Raw genomic sequence first — 18,426 nt, 5'->3', positions numbered from 1 at the left:
CTACAGTCAGAGACCTGTAGCTAGCAGCATTCCCCAGGGTTCGGTACCAGTTAAGATCTTGTTCAACATTTTCATCAATGACCTGAATAAAGGGTAGAATGCACCTTCAGCAGGTTTGCTGTTTAGGCAAAGCTGGGAGGACTAGCTGACACACTGACAGGCTTTGCTGCCATTTGGTGAGACCTGGTCAGGTTGGAGAGGTGGGTGGAGAACAACCTGATGAGATTCAACAAGGGCAGTTGTAGAGTCCTGCACATGGGGAAGAATAACAGCATGCATCAGCACAGGTGAGAACAGGCATGTCCAACTCACAGCCTGCGGGCCACATACAGCCCAGTGCAGCTCACAATGTGTCCCGCTCCCTCCCTGCCCTGTGGCATAATGACAATGGTTCTTCTGCATGAAGCAGCTTGGCCCAGCCCCAGGCGGGCAACCGTCACACAGCAACAACCAAATTTGGGTGTGTTATTAACTCTGGCTGAGCTGAAAGCAGGACGTGGGGCATAGTGCAGTGCTAACTCAAGTTCTGACAAATATATCTATGTATTTTGATGCGCTGGCTAAACACAGTGTGTGAACAGCAAAAAATATGCAGCTGTGCCTTTTGATACAAGAATTTGACAATAGGTTTCAACGTTGCCAAAAACTTACTATTTTTTTTTAATATTTGTGACTCCATTTTCAATTGACATAAATAAATGATTTGCAAATTTTCAAATGGAATGTATAGAGTTGCAATCAGATATTCAACTAAAAATATTGATGATGTCTCTGTACTGGACTCTTATGAGCCTGTTTTAGCAGAGAGAAATATCCTTCGCTTCACAATCACACCTTACTCATGTCACCACTTTTTGGCAATATGTGCATTTGTGAACAGCTGTTTTCAAGGAATAATCACAGAAAGAGAAAAATTTCATCAAAAAGCTCTGTTTAACATGTTGAGAACTCACTGAGAATGGCATTCACTTCCATTGAACCACACTGATGCATTAGTGTCACAAAGTCAAAGATCCCACCCGTTCACTGATTATTTTTCTTTTGCTCTATTTATGTTTTAATAAAAAATATTTAAAAAAATCTGTTTACTTATATACATTGACTATATTATATTTTTTATGAGGGTTGATTTGAAAGTAATTCTCCTATTTTATGATGTTGGCCCATAGTGTCAGAGGCAGATGTTGGTGGTATGGCAATAGGGGTTGAGCCTTCCCACCAATATTCCGTTACATTTTGTTATCGTGTGACAGATGGCAGCAGAGGGGTAGAATGGTGTCTGACATGGAACTGCTGATGAGGGAGAGATGTGTCCTTGAATTGCTCCATGTGGAAAAAAAGGCACCCACTGACATTCACTGACACTTGCTGAATGTTTATCAAGACCCATCAGTAGAGGTGAGCACAGTGAGGCAGTGGGTAATGCCTTTCAGCAGTGGCAGCAGTGACAGTGGGTCACCTCTGCTGGTGCAAGTTTTTATGAGCATGGCATGCAGGCTCCTGTTCATCACTGATGAAAATGAGCTAATGGTGGTGAATATGTTAAAAAATAGTGTTTTGTGGCTGAGAATTTTCTCTTACCAAACAGTGTTACAGTGCTCACTATATCTTTTGTAGTTTCCATGGGAATAAATAGGAGGCATTACTTTCAAAGCAGCCTATGTATATGCTACCCAATAAAATTCTTCTTCACTCATTGCAGCCCAGGCAAGCCAAAAGGTTGGACACCTATGGGTTATGGGCTGATGTACTGGAAGGGAGCTCTACAGAGAAGGAGCTGCGTGTCTTGATGGACAACAGGTTGAGTGTGAGCCAGAGGTGTACTCTTTTGGCCAGGAAGGCCAATGATATCCTGGAGTGAATTAAAAAGAGTGGTTTTTAGCGGGTGGAGGGAGGAAATCCTTCTCTTCTCTGCCCAGTGAGGCCACATGTGGAGTACTGTGTCAAGTTTTGGGCTCCTCAGTTCAAGAAAGGCAGGGAACTTCTGGAGAGAGTCCAACATAGGGCCACAAAAATGATGAGGGGCCTGGAGCATCTCCCTTCTGAGGAAAGGCTGAGAGACCTGGGACTGTTCAGCCTGGATGAGAGAAGACTGAAGGGGGATCTTATCAATGCTTATAAATATCTAAAGGATAGGAGTCAAGTGGATGAGGTCAGACTCTTTGTGATGGTGCCAAGTGACAGGACAAGGGGCACTGGGCACAAACTAGAAAACAGCATTTATATCCGAACATGAAGAAAAATAACTTTTCTTTGAGGGTGACAGATTAGCGGAACAGGCCGCACAGAGTGGTGGTGGAGTCTCCTTCTCTCAAGATATTCAAAAACTGCCTGGATGCTTTCCTGTATAACTTTCTATAGGGAACCTGCTTGGACTAGCTAATTTCCAGAGGTCACTTTCAATGCCTACAATTTTGTGATTCTGTGATCCAGTACGAGCTTCTCACATTTATTTAGCTCTAGCAGGTTCAATCCTTACTGTTGCTGAACAGTTGCAATACTCAAGGAAATCAACTTCAGCTGCAGGTGCTCACAGCATCTCTGGAGTACAACTAAAAAGAGAAAATGAGGCCTTCCACATATGAGATTCTTTGGTATATAGAGAGTACTGAGGAAAATAACAAGCTGGTAGATTCTTTACCCAGGAGAGAAATCAAAAGAAATAAAAATCTTTTCTTAACCTCTAACATCTGGAAGGAAATATGAATAGTATCCAATATAAAGAAGGAACTTAAGGTAAATAATGTCTAAAAAAAGATGAACAAAAATATAAAAAAATAAGCTTATTATATTGGCTTTGCTAATTATGATGTCTAATTATTAGTATAGAGATTTGCCATCCCAACCTTGTGTGCTGTTGGAAAAATTTACTTGGGTTCTAATTGCCTTTATTGTGTTATAAATTGTTTTTCCTGCTTTTTCAGACCACATACCAACAACCAGGCATATATGGTGTCCAAACAAAGTTATCACAGTTACTGACTGAATGCAAATTTTTAAGAGTACCCTGTATTTGCAAGAAAAATAGTCGCATCAGCAAGCTCTGCCTGGTTTAATTTGAACACGCTCCATATTACATAGGGTATATAGGCTATTGCTAATTTTGTGTGATGTTTTTATGTGCATAAAGCTATCTGAATTCAAAGTTAAATTCTTATAACTATTTTAAGAGGACATTTGGAATAGTTTAGAATTACAAGCACGTCTCTAGCCCAAACACTTTTCCACTGTTTCAGAAAGGTCTGAAAAAAAAATTTCATGCCCCCACAGCAACTTTTCAGGCTTTTTCAGTACTTTTCACACTTTGTAGTCTATACAGGCAATGACAGAAGCAATGTGCTTCTTAGAATAATAACTATCAAGAGGTTTATATAAAGAGTTTGCATTCAACCAAATCAGTTGCTGTCTGCTTTCAAAGCTGTTTCAAAGCTGGAGATGCATGAGGTGTTGTTTACATAATGGAAAAATCCCCAAAAGTAATCAAATTGAATAAAATGAATTTTCTTTGTGGTTATTGCCAGCAGTTCTCCCATAATGTAAACAGTATCTTAAATATAATGAAGTCTTTTGATAGAAAGGAATTTCTATTTTCTTTCACTATGAAAGTGAGCTATGCATCTTGAGGATACTCTCTGAGGAATTGTGGATATACCTGCTTTCCCTGAGGTGTTTGCCCAATTCTGTTTGTGGCACGTCTGTGCATTCTGCAGCAAAATTGGTGTGATTTATTTATAGTTCCTAGGGCTGAAAGCTTGGAGAGACAAGAGGATACGCAGGGTGTGTGTGCAGCCTTAATATCCAAGGGTAGGTTGTAGTCCTAAGATCTCTAAGCCTGCTTTCTTTGCCAATAAACTTTAATCCTGAAGTCTCGAATCATGCATTTGAACATCACCTCACAAAACATCCTGCACTGATCTAGTTTCTGGACTTCAGTTTCAAGTCTTTTTCTGATTTTTTATTATTATTATTACAAATGTTCTCCATTTATAGTATTCATTAATTTACCATTAAAACAACAGCCATTCATTAGGTGTAATAATTATTCTTTAGGTGTAATAATGCTTTTGCTATTTCATGATAGAGTTAAAATCTTGAGACTCAAAATCTGTATGTCCTATGATGACTTAAATTCTTTGCACGATAAGCATGTTAAAGACATCTGGCTTGGTGACAGCTATCTGTCCTTTTGGTGACTGGAATATTCTTACCTGTCATTACTTACTGGAACAGAAATGCTTTTTTTCCTAAAAACCTTTCATAACTGTGTCATTGTATTGCCAGTGATCAAAGACACTAAGCGCCGGTGGTAAAAAAAAAAAAAAGAACCAGCACCAAGAAAGTCTTCCCCACTTAGGTGTGAAATAGCAACTGGGAATGGGGCTTCAGACATCTTTTTTCTCTAGGAAGCATCTGAATGCTCAGTCTTTGTCAGCATTTTAAATCCTTTTTCTCACATGCCTGTTCATTTTTACTGATAATACATCCTCCTTATAATTGATTTATATCCTGATGCTCTGAAAGAGGTCTACTCCATGCTAGACAATGAGCCATGACAAATTTTGAATGTCTGTAATCAAATTGGGACAGAAATGAAGTTGTTCAGACAAGTTAGTTGGCCACCTAGCACTTAGAACTGTGATTTTAACTTCCTTCATTTTTGAGATCTGCTCAAATTTTGCAGTTTTCAAGGTTCCCATGCTTGCTGCCAAATGGGAATGCGGCCTAATTCTTTGGGATCCACCTGCTGGTCTTTCACTATGTTCATCTGAAACAACCAACTCAGTCTGGTGGCTCTAAACTTCGTATTTCCAAGCAGCTGCTGAGTAAGCCTTAGTTAGGTTCTTTGAATTTGCTTCTCTGTGGTTGTTATCATTGTTAATGTTATACTTCAGAGTACCTTAAGAAAAAGAGTAAAATCCTTCAGGATGCTTCAAGGAAGTTGCACAGTTGCACTGTGAGGCATCTTGTTCTTTTCTCCATTAAAGACTTGAAATTAATTCCTGAAGATCATGCAGATTAATAATTGTCAGACAAACTAAGAGCCATAGAGTATTAAAAATACTATGCACAATGTCATCTCTTCAGAAGTCATTTTAGATTCAAGAGCTCTGAGGCATCTTCTACACAGAAATTCCAGTGTACAGCCTCATTATGCTGAAACCTGCAAGAAGACACACTGACATAATGAAGATTTGCCATCAGCTGTTAAAACATTGTACACGAACCTTCCCAGTCTTCACCTATATCCTCCCCAAGGCTGTCTGCAGTATTTGTATCAAACTGTAGAGGAATAAACAGACACTTGTCTCACCATCCTAGTGACGCTATTCACAATGACACTCTAATCTTGTGTGTGTTAAAAGGCAACATACACATAGAATAGGTATCTAACATCAAAAGGTTTTTCAGATGTATAAATATTATTGACATCAATTTCACAGGCTTCTTCAGCCAGTTTGGTCTATTACTGTTACTTCAGTCAATACTGACTATCAATATTTGTACAAAATTTTTGTCTTGTGGTTTATATCTATAGATGGGCCTTTTTCACAATACAGTTTTGTCACTCATCAAAGCAGTAGATGACTAAAAATAATTGTGGATTCAGAGGAAATCAGAAAATGGTTTCTGGATTACTGATTAAATTTAGAAGCAATTGAAATTGTACTGCGTTAGTTTGTTGGGTGGGAAGGAACAGCATGTGCACAGATTACATCATAAGGCAACAGTTGGCCAGAATTTGCTAAACTTGTGAACACAAGACACACGGGCAAGATAATATGGACAAAATATCTGAGATTTGCAGCTACTGTAAAATATATAATGATTCTTTACAAATTGTAGGAAGAAATGTAATTGTCTGATTCAATGGAAATACAAGAAATAATGAGTTTTCAGTAATTAACAGAGGGTTGTTGAAACTTATCTAATCTAGGAACTTCAAAAGTAAAAAATCCTTTCAGGGCAACAACATGATACCGTTCACTCCATAAAATCAAGCTATTTCCTACATAATGCTTTTTTATCTATAATATAATCTATTCTCCAGTTCTGATCTATGCTTCCTTTTTTTTTTTTTTTCCTTTTTTTTTAATCTAAAGTTTACCACTGAATTATCTCTTTCAGCCTTTTACAGTTATAGTTGAAGTGGCTCCATTTTCTTTTCTATATAGCACATGCTAACACCACACTGTTGTTCACAAAACTGCACAAACATTTAAGTTTTTATTACAAAATTCTCAGTTTTATGTGAGACTCCTCTTTGCACAGACCAATGCAGATTTTTTCATGTAGATAAAGATGTTGTCAAGGCAGCTTTCATTGTGTTTCACATGGAGTTTATCAAGAAAATCAAGATGCAGTAAATCCACTGAGCCAACAAATCAGATTGTTAGACTGAAGCTCAGATTGCCTTAACACGCAAGCTGTCAACTCTTTCACAAAGCACTGATGAAAATAGCAAAGTTGTCTGCTTACTGAATAACTTGATAGTGCCTGGCATCGAGTGAGAAAATTCTAAATTAGAAAAAATAGCGATCACCTCTCCTGATTACATGAACCTTCAGTTACAATAACTACAACGTACAGTTATAAATCTACATTGTTTATTATGCTTTCTATTATTAGAGTCATGAATAAAGACTGGCAGCAGAAGCAGCCATGCTGTTTCTCAACTGTAAATCCTAAATACACTTGTTAGTCTTAGAAAGGCTGAAGTCATCAAAAAGACACTTGGATGTTATAAAGTGTAGAATGAACTGCACGTTACTCAGATAAATGTGCCAGTTGCTAACCTTTTTGTGCTCTGTGGCATGGTTATCAATCCAAAGAACACAGTTCTCAAAATACTCAACAGACAGCAACAAGATCTTGAATGATTATTTATTGGCACATGCATTAATAGTCAGCAAAAGAGATAAGAATGATTACACCAAAATTAATGCTATGTTGCTTATGATAAAAAAAAAAAAAAGAATTAAATAGAAACAAAAATGTAAAAGCTTACTTCACTGGAAATTTTAGATTTAATTGAAGAGCAGCTCTGAGTCATGTAATGAATGCATACCATTCAGATTATCTCTAGACGGATTCTTGATTCTGAGTAAAAATTTTATGGCCAGCAAACATTTAAAAAAACATGTTAATTTGTTTTTCACACTGAAATCTAGATCATCATTGAAATCTTCCTGGTGTATAGCAAGAGAAAATTCAAACAGCTTTTTGTGTATCTTTTATTACTAGTAATATCTATTTTTACTTTAAAACCCTCAGGATTTTCTTTTCTCCGTGCACTGGTCTGTTACAGCAATAAGGAGTTAAATGACATTCTTTGTTCCTAAGATCAACTCAAGAGAAATGCAAGTGTGAGCCTATACAATTACTGACGCCAGTGCTGAAATTCCCATTCCCTCTATTATAACTGCCTTTATCAATAAGGAAAGTAAGGTTTAACCCTAATTTTTCAAAAAGCAACATTTGCTACAGTAATTTAGCAGAATATCTCAAGAGCAAGTTTTCGTTGTAAATTTAGATTTCCTTTCGTTTGTGCAAAAATAGGACTGTGTAAAACAAAGAACTGCATTTATATAAATGGTGTATTTCCTCATTTAGTACCTCTATCAGCACTTTGCAGGCAGTACATCCCTTATTCATGAGCTACATGTTAAAGAAAGTAATGTTAATTAATAATCCTTTGTGTACCGCCCGTTAATTCAAGACAGAACCTATTACTGTAGATTGAGATACATAATTTTTGATTGATTTTTACAATTCCATATGAGATGTATTGCTCACAATGGAATGGAAAATATTTTCTGTGGAAAATATTTTTAGAATGTGATTTCATTGAAAATATTTTCCATCAGGACTTGAAAATTACGTACCTGGACATAGGTTCTCAGTGAATAATGAAAATAATATTTCAAGATGTCAGTGGGAAAAATTTTCAAGAATTTTCCTTGTTATTGTGATTTAACATTTAGCTTTAAGACAATGTAAGTTAATTAAGAATAAAATGTACCACAGTTACTCATTCATGTATTATTGAAATGTTGCAGTTTCTTATGTTGCTAATTTATTTTTCCTTGGCAAACTGTACCTAAGTTTCCAAAAAGGCAAATCTAGGAACATGCATTTTTTTTACACATTAACATTCTACAGTTTTATTGAATGAAATCAAAGTATTGTGTTTTGCTATGTAGTGTTTCTCCCTTAAAACAGCTGCCAAAGCATATCTGAACACATGCAAAAAGAGATTGTGGTTCACAGTAGGCATGTTTCTTTACCGGATTGTCACAGGAAAATGTCAGTTTTATTCATTGCTTTGTGGTCAGCTAAGATTTGAAACCAACTTCTGATTCTCCAGCTCAAGTAAGGAATGTCTGATCTACCTTACCCTATATAAGACTGGGTGTCAAAGAGCACATAAGGCCATTTGTGTGTTGATAACTCAGAGTAATTCTCTGTTTTCCAGCATAGCTGGAATAAGGAAAAGCTTTAGTACTACTACCACTGGTTGCTCTTCAAACTCTGTGAGCATGGCTCCTATGGAGCTGTCTCGGTGTCTGGGACACACTGCCACCAGACAGACTGATGGAAGTCAGTCTGATTTGTGCCTGACATGTCTATTCATCCCAGTGAGTTTCCATTCCAGTGCAGTGGTCAGTCATTTGGGAACTGCTCTCATCTGCCATGCTGAACTTCTCCAAGCTGTTCTCCTCAACTTGTGTTGAGGTTGGTTTGTATCTTGTGAATCTCAAATACAGAAAAGTTTTGGCCCTGTTTTTTACAGTCCCTAAAGTTGAGCAGCTTACATGCTCACTTTCTATTTTTCCATTCAGGTAATGTTGTCCAGTTGGCAACAGTATAGTTAAACATCACAGCCAGAATCACAAATAAACTGTAATCACAGTATGTGGTGATCTCTATCAAATCCTTTCTTATTCAAATACAAAATTTTCTAGGTCTTAGTATCAGATCTCTTTTCCATCATTAAAGCTAAAACTACACCCATCCCTAAAACTATATCAGAAAATTTAAGTTCTGTTCTTGGAACAAGGGGTTGAGTTTCAAACTGAGTACATGTGCTTTGGTGTATCCACTGGAAAGTATGAGTCTAAAAATCTTTACCTCAGTTTTTTCTTTGGAGATCATCATTTCTTTATTAGAACTAGTTCTCTTATTTTCTTCATATTTCTTCTGCTTTCTATTTTCAAGTGGCCTGGGGAAGGATATGAGCACTACTTTCTGTTGGCAGTGGCAGACAGAGCTCAATATGCAAAGTACAATGATGTTTTGTGAGAGGAAGTGATTTGGAAAGTCACAGTATTATAGTTTAATCGTGTATTATCAAAACTGAAGTACGTGAAGTACGGACCTATTCTAAGAACTAAATTAAAATACTGTCTAAAATCTGATATGTTTTCACTGTAGAGAATGGAAGATTTTTCGTTTTCTCCAATTGTATTTTTATTTCCCTAGAAAATTGTTACAGAACTTGCTGTCTTCTCGCAGAGGTGACACTGTGCTTCGCAATACAGCAGGGAATATGGGTGTCTTTATTATTGAACTAGCATGCAAGTTGAGAGGCCGGATTCACAGACTTGTCATTGAACACTGTGGTACATATTGTTGTTCCCAGGTTGTCCAGAGGACATTACTGAATAGATCTGGAAAATAAATAAATAACCCCAAACTGTGTTCAGAAAATCTGTGTTATGTGTGATAAATCAAACACCCTCCCTCCTTCTTGGCAGAAAAGCACCTTTGATGTACACTATCTATATTATCACTACATTTGCATTCTGACACAGTCCTCTTTGAGACGACACGTTCTTTAAAGTGCTTTTCCAAAACTGACCTTCATTCTTGAAACATCTCAGGGAAGCTATCTTATTATATTAGAAATCTAATTTGTATCTTTAATATTTAATTCCTGAGACTTTTCACCTGTTCTTTCTTTCTTTATTTTTCCTTCCAGTTACGTGATAATGTATGGCTAGACAGAAGTACCCTTTTCCAGTTGATGTAAAAGTATGCAATACATATTTTCCAGTAATCTAAAAAACCTTTCATATAGAAAACAAATCCTACAATTGTTTTGTAGATGTTCAGAACAGTTATTGCAAACAGTTCCAATGCCATAATACATGCAATCACTTTCTTCAGTTTGCATGGCCTTCAAAAACAAAACAAACAAAAAAAATTCTCATGATCCACTCTCAAAAACTGAGGACAATTATTCTAGACAGCAGTTTTACATAAGAGCTTACGAATGAAAATGTGAAATTCCTAATGTTGTGAAAGTTAGCTGCAGTCCTATTAATATATTTCTTTTTCTTTTTTTTTATCTAATCAATGAATCTGCTGTTGAAAATGATTTTTAAAGTGTTTGCATTCAGTTCCTGAGAGATTTTTTATTTGATTATGGTCTTAAAAGGCCAGGTCTCATCCCTTTGCTATTTGTTGCTAAGAAGATGCCCTTAAATGAACACAGGTAATAAATTACTTCCCATAAGAAAACAAGCTTGCGACACTGAAATGTATCAGAAGTATACTACAAAGCATTCCTATTTTCTGGATTGAATTTCATCTTACTTTGCAAAAGGAGTGTGTATGTGTTAAATAAACAAACAGAAAACCATTGTGACAGATTAATTAGTTAATTTAACTCCTTATTTTTATGTGAATTTTTATGTGAAACTCTTTCTGGTTTATGTGAATTCCACTCCAAAGTGGAAAATACATGTACTACTTCAGCCTAATTTAAACCTTTTCTGAAAAGCCTAGAGTTAGTCTGCAAGATGCTTAACCTGATTTTGGCTCATTGCTCACTGCTGAATTCCCCCTGTTGTGAACTGCACTAGCAGATCATATTTATCTCTCATATTTATTGTCTTGGAATATGCATTAATTTCTGTAGGGAATAATTGCTGGCCTGCAGATGGTTCACAAATGGTATGGAATATTTACATTTTCCACTGCTTTATTTTCTGACTGGATAGTTTCTGTAGCAAAGCAAAGTCTGTTTCTGCAGACGTTGGGTCATCTGCTTAGCTTCACTGCTCTCGTCCTGTTTAGGTCATGAGGCATTACACTGTAATAAGAAGTGAGGAATATCTTTAAAGATCATGAGCTAGAACAACAAGAATAGTAATTGACAGGGGGACTGAAGATGGAATATAAATTATGAAGTGTAGTTCTTGTGACTATCAGACCATCTGATCAAAATTAGCTTCTTGTAACTACTCATTTAATGAAGAACGTTTACTGTAGTATTTATGGATCGCAAACATAAAATAGGCACAAACAAAGCCAAGGAAATATTTTTTTAAATAAAATCAATAGTTTAAGTAAACATTTCTGAAGTATATTCATATCAGACTTTCGGCAAGATAAATTTGGTATGTGTAATACACAGATGTATTATTTATGTTCATATCATGATCAAATTAGCATGCCATGAACCAATAAGGGAGACCAGGAAGTCCAGACATTTGATGCCAGAGAGAACATTGCATGATATGCAGACTGTGAATTCAAAGAAAGAGCAAAAAAACAGCCAAATACACAGTGAATCTGACTTACCACAGGATGTTTTGGACACAGCAACAATGGAAAGTTTTTGTACTTTGTTTAGCTAGAACGGAAAACAAAAGCAAGACCAATTTAATTAATTAATGAAAAAAAGATGGTGACCATTTGGAACGCTGCAAAAGTAAACCAAAATAATTGAACAGAATAGAAAGGAGAATTGCTTCTAGTTAGTGTATCTATTTTTACACATCCTATGCTCAACACACACAAAGCTTTATAGATAATTATCTCTAATGGGAAAACTCTAAGCCAACTCAGTGGGCGTTAAAGATATGAGGCAACGTGTCTGACTTGTTTGCTTGAACATAACTATTCAATTTATAAAAATTATCATGCTTGTACTGTCACGGTGTATAAATGCATACCTTGCAGCGTGGTGTTCTGAACAGCACAGAATGATGAATCACTGATTCTTCTTTGCCTAGATATATATTTCACAGTTTTTATGAATATGTCAGAATTTGATGAAAGTTGCAATTTAGGCAAAGTCATAGTAATGCTTCCATTGAATTTTCCCATGTTTCTCTGTTTTCATTTATATTAATTTTTCAATTCTGGAAAAGAAGGTCACCTTGTCTTTTGGTTTTGTGTTAGTAAATATTCCCACTGCTCTCTACTGAATATGAGATGAGGTAATACTGCCATGCAAGCAATATCAATTTCAATACATTATTTCAATCACTAATATGAACCTAAAAGTCATTGTATAGTAACCCCAGGAGCCTTTTGTTCCCGTTTTTCACCCCCTTTATCCAAGCCTGTTCTAATACTGGAATGATCAGGCAAGGAATTATGTTAAAAATTATTGTTTGGATTTCTTAGAGTGTATTTTCTGTCTGCTGTTCCTAATAACTCTTGTGACGATCCAAGGCTTCTAACAACTAAGCACGCTTCATTGTATGTATTGGGCACTAGAGAGTGGTTTCACATTGCTCTTCTGCACTAACAATGTGAAACACCTTAAGAGAGGCTGCTAGGACTTGAGATACTGAGAGAAGAAAATCGTTTAGAAACTGGTATTTTTTTATGATGAGAACAAAAATGCAATTTGTTTATTTTAACGTATCTTCAGAGTTTTCTGAACTCTGTGGTTTCTTCAGGTCAGGTTCTTCCTGCAGGTAGGTAACCGTGCTGAAAGATTTTTTTGAAAAACATCTGAAAAAAGTTTGTTCCATGTAGTGTGCATGCACTTCTTCATGAATTTATTGACATTTCATAGGTCATGAGTTTTTACTAAGAAAGGTCTTCCTTTGTTAGTAGAGATATCAACCAAGTAATTGGCATTTATAAAACAATACAATACCAGTTCTGTATTCCTACCAGCCCAGGATTTCCGGTACAGCCTGTGCAACAGGATCACATGAATTGATGAGGACATGGTTCTCTGTGATCTGCAAACAATCTTCCTTTATTCTATGAAAACACGTAGAATTTGCCCAACCTTAGCTTCTTTTATAAAGCATTTACACTTACAAGAATACCAGCACAATTTTTCTATTACAAAAAAGCATCAACAACCTAGTTCTCATACACTTTTCCCAGGAAGTTAAATTAGTGTTCTTTTGTTTGTTTATTTGTGGTGTTTTTTTTTTTTTTTTTTTTTTTAATACAAATGTTCCTTAAATGTTCCTTTTATTGTAGTAATAAGGGGAAAAAAGTAGAAAATCAGCTCTTTGGCACAATATCTCTTTCACCATATAAAACAAATGTTTAATGTCAGAGTAACAAGCCTTCAAGGCATCAACTTTTAAAGTCATCATCCCACATTAGCTAAGGAATGTTACAGTTATATCCTAAAAGAAAAGCAAAATCCTTACATCTGCCAAGAAGAAAAGCTTAAATTCCATCTTCTAAGTTTCCCTTCCTTCAGATTTCATGTTTGTCCCTGTGTATGCCTGACTATGTGTGGCACTATTATATATTTTTGAAGTCCTACCTGGACTTCAAAAGTATTTCTGGAAAAGAAAATTATGAATTAAAAACGTGGAACTAGAGGTTGCTCTTGGTCCAGTGGAAAGTGTTTAACTATGGTCTCAGGTTCCAGGGAGCCCTCTGTTAAGCTTGTAGTTTGCCCCACTTCAAAGCACTGTCTACACTGCAGCTTCCCAAAAATGGAAGTGCTTGACAGAGGCTTATTGTACAAGTTCATTATGGATTGTTTTCCCTTCAAAAAAACTTAGGCAATGTTATACCACAGTAATTGCAAACTCCACAAATCTTTCCTCTCTAATAGAATGATGACCACATCACCTTGTCAGGTTTCTGGCAATATTCCAGACTTTTAAGCTTGCAGACTTTGGAAATCCATTTAGCTCCCTACAGAATATAAATTTTAGTATTTGCACATGGGTTTAGTTCACAACAGAAAGTTTCCTGTTCAAAATCCATAAATTCTCTCTTCCAAATCCAAATAGAATAGCTTCTTGGTTCAGAAAAATTCTGCAGAACTCCTCTTTGAAAGTAAGGAAGGGAGAGATGTAGGACAATGTAATGGGAAGAAGAAAAAGAATGTTATATATATAAATATAAATATAAAGGTATGTGCAATAGATCATTGATCAACATAGATAATCACTTTTTTCCATCCTATCCCTCAAGCCTCCCCTATCTCTCTATACAATCTGGCTTTGTAGACATAGAATTCCTCACCTCCCACCCCATATCTTGTACAATTGCCTTGCAGACCTGTCCTCAGTAGCTCACAACATGCAGTCTTTTAATGAATAGAGTAATGAATACAAAGTTGGTTGGAAGATGAGTGTTAATGTTGGATTACTGCTTGCTTTACCTTTCCACCTTTCACCTATGGTAATGAGCCAGTGGACTCAAGTGATCAGCATCAAGCTGCATCAGAAGAGGGTCAGGTTGGGTATTAGGTAAAGGTTCTTATCAGGAGGATGGTCAGGCATTGGAACCGGCTGCTGATGTTGGAAACAGTGAACTCTGGAATGTCAGGTTACAAATCTTCCTGACTTGCTCACTTTAAGAACAATTATGCTCATCTTTTCATGACAAAATTTCTGAAGTAAAACGTGGTTTTTGGTTAGTCTTCAATCTTCTCCCATAGCTAGACCAGTGACTTCATAGACTAAAACTATAATGTAAGCTTAAGGCATATCTCAAAGGAAAAAGTAAACTAGTAATATTTAAAGAGTATTTTAATTATTTGGCTTCGAAATTCAGTGTAAATATATACTGACATTCAATAAATACATATTTAAATTGGCTTTTAGACACCACATTTCTTGTGATGATTCAATGCTAGACTCCCAAAAATATCAGCAGAAAAAAAAAGACAAAATAGTAGGAAGCATAGTAGAAAAAAATTTAAAAAGAAAACATTTAGCAAGAGGTATTATATCATTTTATATGCACAAAAATTCACTAATACATACTTTCATCTTCAGCCATGGTTCCTCTGTGTGACTCACCTAAATTATTGCTGGGAGTTACACATTTCAGATACTCTTGAGAAAGCACAAGGAATGCATTGTGTTCTGCTGAGGATCACATTATGCAGTGCTGTTAGCTTACAGCTCAGGCGCTGAGGTCATGATCTGACTACACATTAAAGTCAGGTTTAGAGCTTATAGTGTGAGATCAAAAATCCTGCAGAGTGAAGACAGCATTAACACCATATTGTTGGCTTTTGTTAATTTCACAAAACAGTGGCTGCATTAACACACCTGATCTGGATCAAAAGCATATTACTGGGTGATCTGGGAATGCATCAATCAAGTGCTAATGGCTGAGGTATTACAGCCTAAACCAGGTATTTGTCAAGTGGTTTTATTCTCATGTTTCCTGACTGATGCAGGATGAAGAAAACAAAGGAAAAAATATTGAATGATAAATAGAATAACTAAAAAGGACTACCAGCTTTAAAATTCTAGCGGGATGTAGAGTTCTTCGAGCTGAACTTGACTGTCTTCAAAAACACCTGGCAGAGGCTAGATCTGAAATTGTTCTGTACTACTCCACATTGTGTGAAATAAGAGAGGGATGTTCTTAATCACAGAAAACTTTCTGGCTTAAAGAAAAATGAAGCACCTGAAATCTTGGAGGCTATTTCTAAATACCAAATCATCATTTACATGTGAATCAAAAGGCAGTAATGAATAAGAGGTTCAGTCTTAAGTCTTAAATTTTACTTACATATTTACTTTGATAGATCATGCAAAGCTATCAACTAGTCCAGTTTGAGCTTCATGTGGGAGTGAAGGCTATTTTGACACAGAAGATTTAAAGGAAGATGAATTACTGCAATATATGAGAAAGAAAGCACGTGGAGACGATAATCAGGATACGTGAAACAGTTCCATGCATTGCAATAAGCAACACAATGGCCTGGCTTTCAGAAGAAAATACAGAAACTGAAAGTAACTGCATGACTTTCTAAGAGTTTACCAATGCCAGGAGAATCTGAAGAGTGAATGAAGAAACAGAAAATTAGCCATCAGTCCAAAAGCAAATGAAACATTTTACATTGGATACAGGTGCACAAGCTCATGTGCTGCCAGAAACAATGATCTTATCACTGAAAGAAAGGTCATAGTCAGTAGAAGGCTAGATTCAGGGTTTTAAAGAAGTTATTTTTTCCCATTAGGACAGGAAGACAACTAAAAATGTAGGTAAAAATAATTTGGAAATTTTACAGTTCCTGAAAAGAATTTTCAGAAGTTTTCATTTTTTATATGACCACCTTGAGAAGATGCACTCTTGGGAGAAAAACAATATTGGGAGAGAAAATATTGAGAAAAGATTCTTTTCAGAAGATAAAAAATTCTCAGAGGAATACATGCCAGTCCTGACAGAAGTGCCTGCAATTCACAGCAAAGTTCTTCTGGAAGGATTCATGGAAGGCACCTTAGCCTGCAGAAATAAAAATCTGAGCATGACCAGAAGTTTGTTGTTTTTTTCTTTTTTGTCATTTTGGGCATTCCCAAAGCTACTGGTAAAATCTCTCCAAAATTAAATAGAGTTCAAGGAACATGGGATGAACATGGCAAAGCACACAAACAGATCCTTGCTAGGCGGCAGCCATAACCAACCTCCTGTAACTTTCAGTGTTCTGGGGGAGGTGAGGTGAGGATGTGCATTGCTTAGCTTCTCTGATCCACAGCCTGAGCATGTGGCTGTGCAGAACCATCCAGTGGATTCCAACTTTTACCAAAGGAGATTAGACATATGATAGCTTGAGGTGATTATGCAAGAGGCACATTTGAATAATGAGTCAGAAAACTGCTAGAAGGCCCAGGCTAAAATACAATGAGACAAAATGCAAAAATCTTTGGACTGCCCACAGATGGTTAAGAGAAGATCATTCATGTGTACGTACAAGAAGATAAACTCTTGTAACTTAAATACTTAAAAGCAGTAATAGCTGTTGCTATGGGACATGCCCACATGATATTTCAAACTACATTTCTTTATTTTTCATTCCAGTGAAAAGTTCGGGCCTTTGTAGAAGGAGGTTTACAAAGCCTTTAGCCACAAGTGTAACTTCTCTTATACACCGAAGGAGATGGCCTCATCCATCCTTTCCGATTTGGAATGGTCAATGGCCCTGCCTTGGGGTCCTGAAGGCATAAGGTTCCATAGAGTCCCGATTGCTCCCTGGGGCTCCCCAGCCTGGCCCGGGCCCAGGATCCCACATCACTCCTGGAGCCACCGTCCCCTGCCCCAGCAAGGCCACAGAAGAGCTGGGCTCCAGTTCCTCACAGCCCTTCCTGGCCAGGGGCCCCATGCAGCTGGGCCCTTCCTTGGTCCTACATCCTGGCCTTGATGCAGCCATTCGCTGTCACCAGGGAAGTGCCTGGTGCTGGGCCCACCTCAGAGCCCCTGCTGCATGCTCCTGGCTAGGTGCGAAGGGGCACGGTGCCAGGCCCTGTTCCACAGGGGCTCCAGCCTCCACTACACCCTGCATGGAGCCCATTGACAGCTGGCATGGTCCGAAACACACCAGGGGTACCTCATTAAGTGTTTAGTTTGCACCTACATCCTCTTATTGCTGCCTGTTAATATAGACATGGTCTTGAATCTATTTGTGTATTGCTGATAGCTTGCAGATAAATTGGGAAATAATTTGAGATTTTCTGTTGTATTACCGTGTTTTTCAGTTGTTGATTTTCAGTTTACATTCAGCTGGGAAACACGAGAGATAATGCATTAAAATTTTAAGAACCTCTTTTAACCAGAGACGTAACCTCTGAGCTCTGGGTCGTGATTCATGCTTTTCTGCTCACCTGGAAATAGGATGGGAGTGGAAAAGCACTCTGTCAGACCTTTCCACTGTAAGACCGAAAAGTGCTTTCTGAATAATTGATCTCTGTGGGGAATTGAGCTGCACTGGTTGGTACCAGAGCAAGTGGGGAAAGATGTGAGAGTCCCCTTCCCCACAGGCAATCCTGCCACATCTGTATTTCAGGGCACTTTTCTGGTTCATGAGCAGGTTCAGGAGCTCAGGGTGATGAAACACTACCTGAGAAAGTTAAAGTGAATGAAATTCACTGGCAAACTGTACGCCCAGGTACACAGTGAATCACCTACAGATCACCAGCATGAAAATCCCACAGAAAGGATTTATTGTTCTTATTCTTTATTCATACAAACTCATTCCTTGTGGATACACTTCCCAAAATAGGTCTACAGTTTTTGTTGCAGAAAATTAGCCGGGGCTACTGTCATCTTTTTAAATGTGCATAGCAGATGAAATAATCATGTAATAATTTAGGGTGGGAGGGACTTTAGGAAGTCAAGTCCCAGAGAAGGGCTGACTTCAAAGTTAGATGAAGAAGATGCAGCAATCTCCATTTCTAATGTAAGTGAGCG

This window comes from Tetrao urogallus, assembly GCF_951394365.1.
Source record: "Tetrao urogallus genome assembly, chromosome: 1".
Lineage (NCBI taxonomy): Eukaryota > Metazoa > Chordata > Aves > Galliformes > Phasianidae > Tetrao > Tetrao urogallus.
Note: the sequence above shows the minus strand (reverse complement) of the source record.